Raw genomic sequence first — 7884 nt, forward strand, 5'->3', positions numbered from 1 at the left:
TTACATCATTGATGAATACAGTCATCTGGCATAGCTCTAAGGCTATTAAAAGGCAAGGGAAGTCTTGGTTTGATGGCTCATCAACTCTGACTGGGCTCCACAACTCACATGACTGGCAAGATTACGGCCTAGCACGACAGAACAAGCGAACAATCCAGGCACGACCTACAAACTGGCATGACACGCCAGGTCAGTGCAATGAATGTACTTGCAAGACAACCAAATACATAGCATCCAAACAAGCAGAAGACAAAGCAAGAACCAAGCGCATGCAACAACCTATCTCATATCAATTACTAAACATGGCATGATAAAGATCAACTAAGCATGACAATACCATAGCATCTACTAACATGACAATGACATTGTTGGGGAACGTTGCAGAAAACAAAAAATTTCCTACGGTTTCACCAAGATCCATCTATGAGTTCATCTAGCAACGAGTGATTGGATTGCATCTACATACCTTTGTAGATCACGCGCGGAAGCGTTCAAAGAACGGGGATGAGGATGGCGTACTCGACGTGATCCAAATCACCGAAGACCTAGCGCCGAACGGACAGCACCTCCGCGTTCAACACACGTACGGTCAGCGTAACGTCTCCTTCTTCTTGATCCAGCAAGGGGGAAGGAGAGGTTGAGGAAGATGGCTCCAGCAGCAGCACGACGGCGTGGTGGTGATGGAGCTGCAGTACTCCGGCAGGGCTTCGCCAAGCACTATGGAGGAGGAGGAGGTGTTGGAGAGGGAGAGGGAGGCACCAAAGGCAAAGGTAAGAAGTCCTCCATCTCCCCACTATATATAGGAGGGCCAAGGGGGGGGGGGGGCGCCGGCCCTAGGAGATCTAATCTCCTAGGGGGGTGCGGCCAAGGGGGAGGAATCCCTCCTCCCCAAGGCACCTAGGAGGTGCCTTCCCCTCCTAGGACTCTTCCTCCTTGAAACCCTAGGCGCATGGGCCTCTTGGGGCTGGTGCCCTTGGCCCATGTAGGCCAAGGCGCACCCCCTACAGCCCATGTGGCCCCCCGGGACAGGTGGCCCCACCCGGTGGACCCCCGGGACCCTTCCGGTGGTCCCGGTACAATACCGGTGACCCCGAAACTTATCCTGATACCCGAAATAGCACTTCCTATATATACTTCTTTACCTCCGGACCATTCCGGAACTCCTCGTGACGTCCGGGATCTCATCCGGGACTCTGAACAACATTCGGGTTACTGCATATACATATCCCTACAACCCTAGCGTCACCGAACCATAAGTGTGTAGACCCTACGGGTTCGGGAGACATGTAGACATGACCGAGATCGCTCTCCGGTCAATAACCAACAGCGGGATCTGGATACCCATGTTGGCTCCAACATGCTCCTCGATGATCTCATCGGATGAACCACGATGTCGAGGATTCAAGCAACCCCGCATACAATTCCCTTTGTCAATCGGTATGTTACTTGCCCGAGATTCGATCGTCGGTATCCCAATACCTCGTTCAATCTCGTTACTGGCAAGTCACTTTACTCGTACCGTAATTCATGATCCCGTGACCAGACACTTGGTCACTCTGAGCTCATTATGATGATGCATTACCGAGTGGGCCCAGTGATACCTCTCCGTCATACGGAGTGACAAATCCCAGTCTTGATCCATGTCAACCCAACAGACACTTTCGGAGATACCCGTAGTATACCTTTATAGTCACCCAGTTACGTTGTGACGTTTGGTATACCCAAAGCACTCCTACGGTATCCGGGAGTTACACGATCTCATGGTCTAAGGAAAAGATACTTGACATTGGAAAACTCTAGCAAACGAACTATACGATCTGGTGCTATGTTTAGGATTGGGTCTTGTCCATCACATCATTCTCCTAATGATGTGATCTCGTTATCAAATGACATCCAATGTCCATAGTCAGGAAACCATGACTATCTGTTGATCAACGAGCTAGTCAACTAGAGGCTTACTAGGGACATGTTGGTGTCTATTATTCACACATGTATTACGATTTCCGGATAATACAATTATAGCATAAATAAAGACAATTATCATGAACAAGGAAATATAATAATAATGCTTTTATTATTGCCTCTAGGGCATATTTCCAACAGTCTCCCACTTACACTAGAGTCAATAATCTAGTTACATTGTGATGAATCGAACACCCATGGAATTCTGGTGTTGATCATGTTTTGCTCTAGGGAGAGGTTTAGTCAACGGATCTGCTACATTCAGGTCCGTATGTACTTTACAAATATCTATGTCTCCATTTTGAACATTTTCACGAATGGAGTTGAAGCGACGCTTGATGTGCCTTGTCTTCTTGTGAAACCTGGGCTCCTTGGCAAGAGCAATAGCTCCAGTGTTGTCACAGAAGAGCTTGATCGGCCCCGACGCATTGGGTATGACTCCTAGGTCGGTGATGAACTCCTTCACCCAAATTGCTTCATGTGCTACCTCCGAGGCTGCCATGTACTCCGCTTCACATGTAGACCCCGCCATGACGCTCTGCTTGCAACTGCACCAGCTTACTGCCCCACCATTCAAAATATACACGTATCCGGTTTGTGACTTAGAGTCATCCAGATCTGTGTCGAAGCTAGCGTCGACGTAACCCTTTACGACGAGCTCTTCGTCACCTCCATAAATGAGAAACATTTCCTTAGTCCTTTTCAGGTACTTCAGGATATTCTTGACCGCTGTCCAGTGTTCCTTGCCGGGATTACTTTGGTACCTTCCTACCAAACTTACGGCAAGGTTTACATCAGGTCTGGTACACAGCATGGCATACATAATAGAACCTATGGCTGAGGCATAGGGGATGACACTCATCTCTTCTATATCTTCTTCCGTGGTCGGACATTGAGCCGAGCTCAATTTCACACCTTGCAACACAGGCAAGAACCCCTTCTTAGACTGATCTATATTGAACTTCTTCAATATCTTATCAAGGTATGTGCTTTGTGAAAGACCTATGAGGCGTCTTGATCTATCTCTGTAGATCTTGATGCCTAATATATAAGCAGCTTCTCCAAGGTCCTTCATTGAAAAACTCTTATTCAAGTAGGCCTTAATGCTGTCCAAGAGTTCTATATCATTTCCCATCAAAAGTATGTCATCTACATATAATATGAGAAATGCTACAGAGCTCCCACTCACTTTCTTGTAAACACAAGCTTCTCCATAAGTCTGTGTAAACCCAAACGCTTTGATCATCTCATCAAAGCGAATGTTCCAACTCCGAGATGCTTGCATCGGCCCATAAATCGAGCGTTGGAGCTTGCACACCTTGTCAGCATTCTTAGGATCGACAAAACCTTCCGGCTGCATCATATACAATTCTTCCTTAAGGAAACCATTAAGGAATGCCGTTTTGACGTCCATTTGCCATATTTCATAATCATAGAATGCGGCAATCGCTAACACGATTCGGACGGACTTCAGCTTCGCTATCGGTGAGAAAGTCTCATCGTAGTCAACCCCTTGAACTTGTCGATAACCCTTAGCGACAAGCCGAGCTTTATAGATGGTCACATTACCATCCGCGTCTGTCTTCTTCTTAAAGATCCATTTATTTTCTATGGCTCGCCGCTCTACGGGCAAGTCAGTCAAAGTCCATACTTCGTTTTCATACATGGATCCTATCTCGGATTTCATGGCTTCCAGCCATTTGTCGGAATCCGGGCCCGCCATCGCTTCTTCATAGTTCGTAGGTTCACCGTTGTCTAACAACATGATTTCCAAGACAGGGTTGCCGTACCACTCTGGTGCGGAACGTGTCCTTGTGGACCTTCGAATTTCAGTAGGAGCTTGATCAGAAGTATCTTGATCATCATCATTATCTTCCTCTCTTGTCGGTGCAGGCACCTCAGGAACATTTTCTTGAGTTGCGCCATTTTCCGGTTCAAGAGGTAATACTTCATCAAGTTCTACTTTCCTCCCACTTACTTCTTTCGAGAGAAACTCTTTCTCTAGAAAGGACCCATTCTTGGCAACAAAGATCTTGCCTTCGGATCTGAGGTAGAAGGTATACCCAATAATTTCTTTAGGGTATCCTATGAAGACGCATTTTTCCGACTTGGGTTCGAGCTTTTCAGGTTGAAGTTTCCTGACATAAGCATCGCATCCCCAAACCTTTAGAAACGACAGCTTAGGTTTCTTCCAAACCATAATTCAAACGGTGTCGTCTCAACGGATTTCGACGGAGCCCTATTTAAAGTGAATGCAGCAGTCTCTAAAGCATACCCCCAAAAGGATAGCGGTAAATCGGCAAGAGACATCATAGATCGCACCATATCTAATAGAGTGCGATTACGACGTTCGGACACACCATTACACTGAGGTGTTCCAGGCGGCGTGAGTTGTGAAACTATTCCACATTTTCTTAAGTGTGTGCCAAACTCGTGACTCAAGTATTCTCCTCCACGATCTGATCGTAGGAACTTGATTTTCCTGTCACGTTGATTCTCAACCTCACTCTGAAATTCCTTGAACTTTTCAAAGGTTTCAGACTTGTGTTTCATTAATTAGACATACCCATATCTACTTAAGTCATCAGTGAGGGTGAGAACATAACGATAGCCACCGCGAGCCTCAACACTCATTGGACCGCACACATCAGTATGTATGATTTCCAATAAGTTGGTTGCTCGCTCCATTGTTCCTGAGAACGGAGTCTTGGTCATTTTACCCATGAGGCATGGTTCGCACGTGTCAAATGATTTGTAATCAAGAGACTCTAAAAGTCCATCAGCATGGAGCTTCTTCATGCGTTTGACACCAATGTGACCAAGGTGGCAGTGCCACAAGTATGTGGGACTATCATTATCAACCTTGCATCTTTTGGTACTCACACTATGAATATGTGTAGCATTACGCTCGAGATTCATTAAGAATAAACCATTCACCATCGGAGCATGACCATAAAACATATCTCTCATATAAATAGAACAACCATTATTCTCGGATTTAAATGAGTAGCCATCTCGTATTAAACGAGATCCTGATACAATGTTCATGCTCAAACTTGGCACTAAATAACAATTATTGAGGTTCAAAACTAATCCCGTAGGTAAATGTAGAGGTAGCGTGCCGACGGCGATCACATCGACCTTGGAACCATTCCCGACGCGCATCGTCACCTCGTCCTTCGCCAGTCTCCGCTTATTCCGCAGCTCCTGTTTTGAGTTACAAATGTGAGCAACCGCACCGGTATCAAATACCCAGGAGCTACTATGAGTACTGGTAAGGTACACATCAATTACATGTATATCACATATACCTTTTGCTTTGCCGGCCTTCTTGTCTGCTAAGTATTTGGGGCAGTTCCGCTTCCAGTGACCACTTTCCTTGCAATAAAAGCACTCAGTCTCGGGCTTAGGTCCATTCTTTGGCTTCTTCCTAGCAGCTTGCTTGCCGGGCGCGGCAACTCCCTTGCCGTCCTTTTTTAAGTTCTTTTTACCCTTGACCTTCTTGAACTTAGTGGTTTTATTGACCATCAACACTTGATGTTCCTTCTTGACTTCTACCTCTGCTGATTTTAGCATAGCAAATACTTCAGGAATGGTGTTTTCCATCCCCTGCATATTGAAGTTCATCACAAAGCTCTTGTAGCTCGGTGGAAGCGACTGAAGGATTCTGTCAATGACCGCGTCATCCGGGAGATTAACTCCCAGCTGAGTCAAGCGGTTATGCAACCCAGACATAGTGAGTATGTGCTCACTGACAGAACTGTTTTCCTCCATCTTACAGCTGAAGAATTTGTCGGAGACTTCATATCTCTCGACCCAGGCATGAGCTTGGAAAACCATTTTCAGCTCTTCGAACATCTCATATGCTCTGTGTCTCTCAAAACGCTTTTGGAGCCCTGGCTCTAAGCTGTAAAGCATGCCGCACTGAACGAGGGAGTAGTCATCGGTACGTGCCTGCCAAGCGTTCATAACGTCTTGTTCTGCAGGGAGAACAGGTGCATCACCTAGCGGTGCTTGTAGGACATAATCTTTCTTGGCAGCTATGAGGATGATCCTCAGGTTCCGGACCCAGTCCGTATAGTTGCTGCCATCGTCTTTCAGCTTGGTTTTCTCTAGGAACGCGTTGAAGTTGAGGACTACGTTGGCCATTTGATCTACAAGACATATTGTAAAGATTTTAGACTAAGTTCATGATAATTAAGTTCATCTAATCAAATTATTCAATGAACTCCCACTTAGATAGACATCCCTCCTGTAATCTAAGTATAACATGATCCGAGTTAACTAGGCCGTGTCCGATCATCACGTGAGACGGACTAGTCAACATCGGTGAACATCTTCATGTTGATCGTATCTTCTATACGACTCATGCTCGACCTTTCGGTCTTCTGTGTTCCGAGGCCATGTCTGTACATGCTAGGCTCGTCAAGTCAACCTAAGTGTTTGCATGTGTAAATCTATCTTACACCCGTTGTATGTGAACGTTAGAATCTATCACACCCGATCATCACGTGGTGCTTCGAAACAACGAACTGTCGCAACGGTGCACAGTTAGGGGGAACACTTTCTTGAAATTATTATGAGGGATCATCTTATTTACTACCGTCGTTCTAAGTAAACAAGATGAAAAACATGATAAACATCACATGCAATCAAATAATAATAGTGACATGATATGGCCAATATCACATAGCTCCTTTGATCTCCATCTTGGGGCTCCATGATCATCTTGTCACCGGCATGACACCATGATCTCCATCATCATGATCTCCATCATTGTGTCTCCATGAAGTTGCTCGCCAACTATTACTTCTACTACTATGGCTAACGCATTTAGCAATAAAGTAAAGTAATTTACATGGCGTTTCTCAATGACACGCAGGTCATACAAAAAATAAAGACAACTCCTATGGCTCCTGCCGGTTGTCATACTCATCGACATGCAAGTCGTGATTCCTATTACAATATCATGAACATCTCATACATCACATATAGATCATTCATCACAACTTTGGCCATATCATATCACAAAGCACTTGCTGCAAAAACAAGTTAGACGTCCTCTAATTGTTGTTGCAAGTTTTACGTGGCTGAAGTAGGGTTTCTAGCAAGAACGTCTTCTTACCTACGTGAAAGCCACAACGTGATTTGTCAACTTCTATTTACCCTTCATAAGGACCCTTTTCATCGAATCCGCTCCAACTAAAGTAGGAGAGGCAGACACCCGCCAGCCACCTTATGCAACTTGTGCATGTTAGTCGGTGGAACCGGTCTCACGTAAGCGTACGTGTAAGGTTGGTCCGGGCCGCTTCATCCCACAATACCGTTGAAGCAAGATAAGACTAGTAGCGGCAAGAAAGTTGACAACATCAACGCCCACAACAAATTGTGTTCTACTCGTGCAAGAGAACTACGCATAGACCTAGCTCATGACGCCACTGTTGGGGAACGTTGCAGAAAACAAAAAATTTCCTACGGTTTCACCAAGATCCATCTATGAGTTCATCTAGCAACGAGTGATTGGATTGCATCTACATACCTTTGTAGATCATGCGCGGAAGCGTTCAAAGAACGGGGATGAGGAAGGCGTACTCGACGTGATCCAAATCACCGAAGACCTAGCGCCGAACGGACGGCACCTCCGCGTTCAACACACGTACGGTCAGCGTAACGTCTCCTTCTTCTTGATCCAGCAAGGGGGAAGGAGAGGTTGAGGAAGATGGCTCCAGCAGCAGCACGACGGCGTGGTGGTGATGGAGCTGCAGTACTCCGGCAGGGCTTCGCCAAGCGCTATGGAGGAGGAGGAGGTGTTCGAGAGGGAGAGGGAGGCACCAAAGGCAAAGGTAAGAAGTCCTCCATCTCCCCACTATATATAGGAGGGCCAAGGGGGGGGGGGGCGCCGGCCCTAGGAGATCTAATCTC

Source organism: Triticum urartu, chromosome 3A (assembly GCF_056163025.1).
Source record: "Triticum urartu cultivar PI428250 chromosome 3A, HENAU_Tu73, whole genome shotgun sequence".
In the NCBI taxonomy this organism is placed as follows: domain Eukaryota; kingdom Viridiplantae; phylum Streptophyta; class Magnoliopsida; order Poales; family Poaceae; genus Triticum; species Triticum urartu.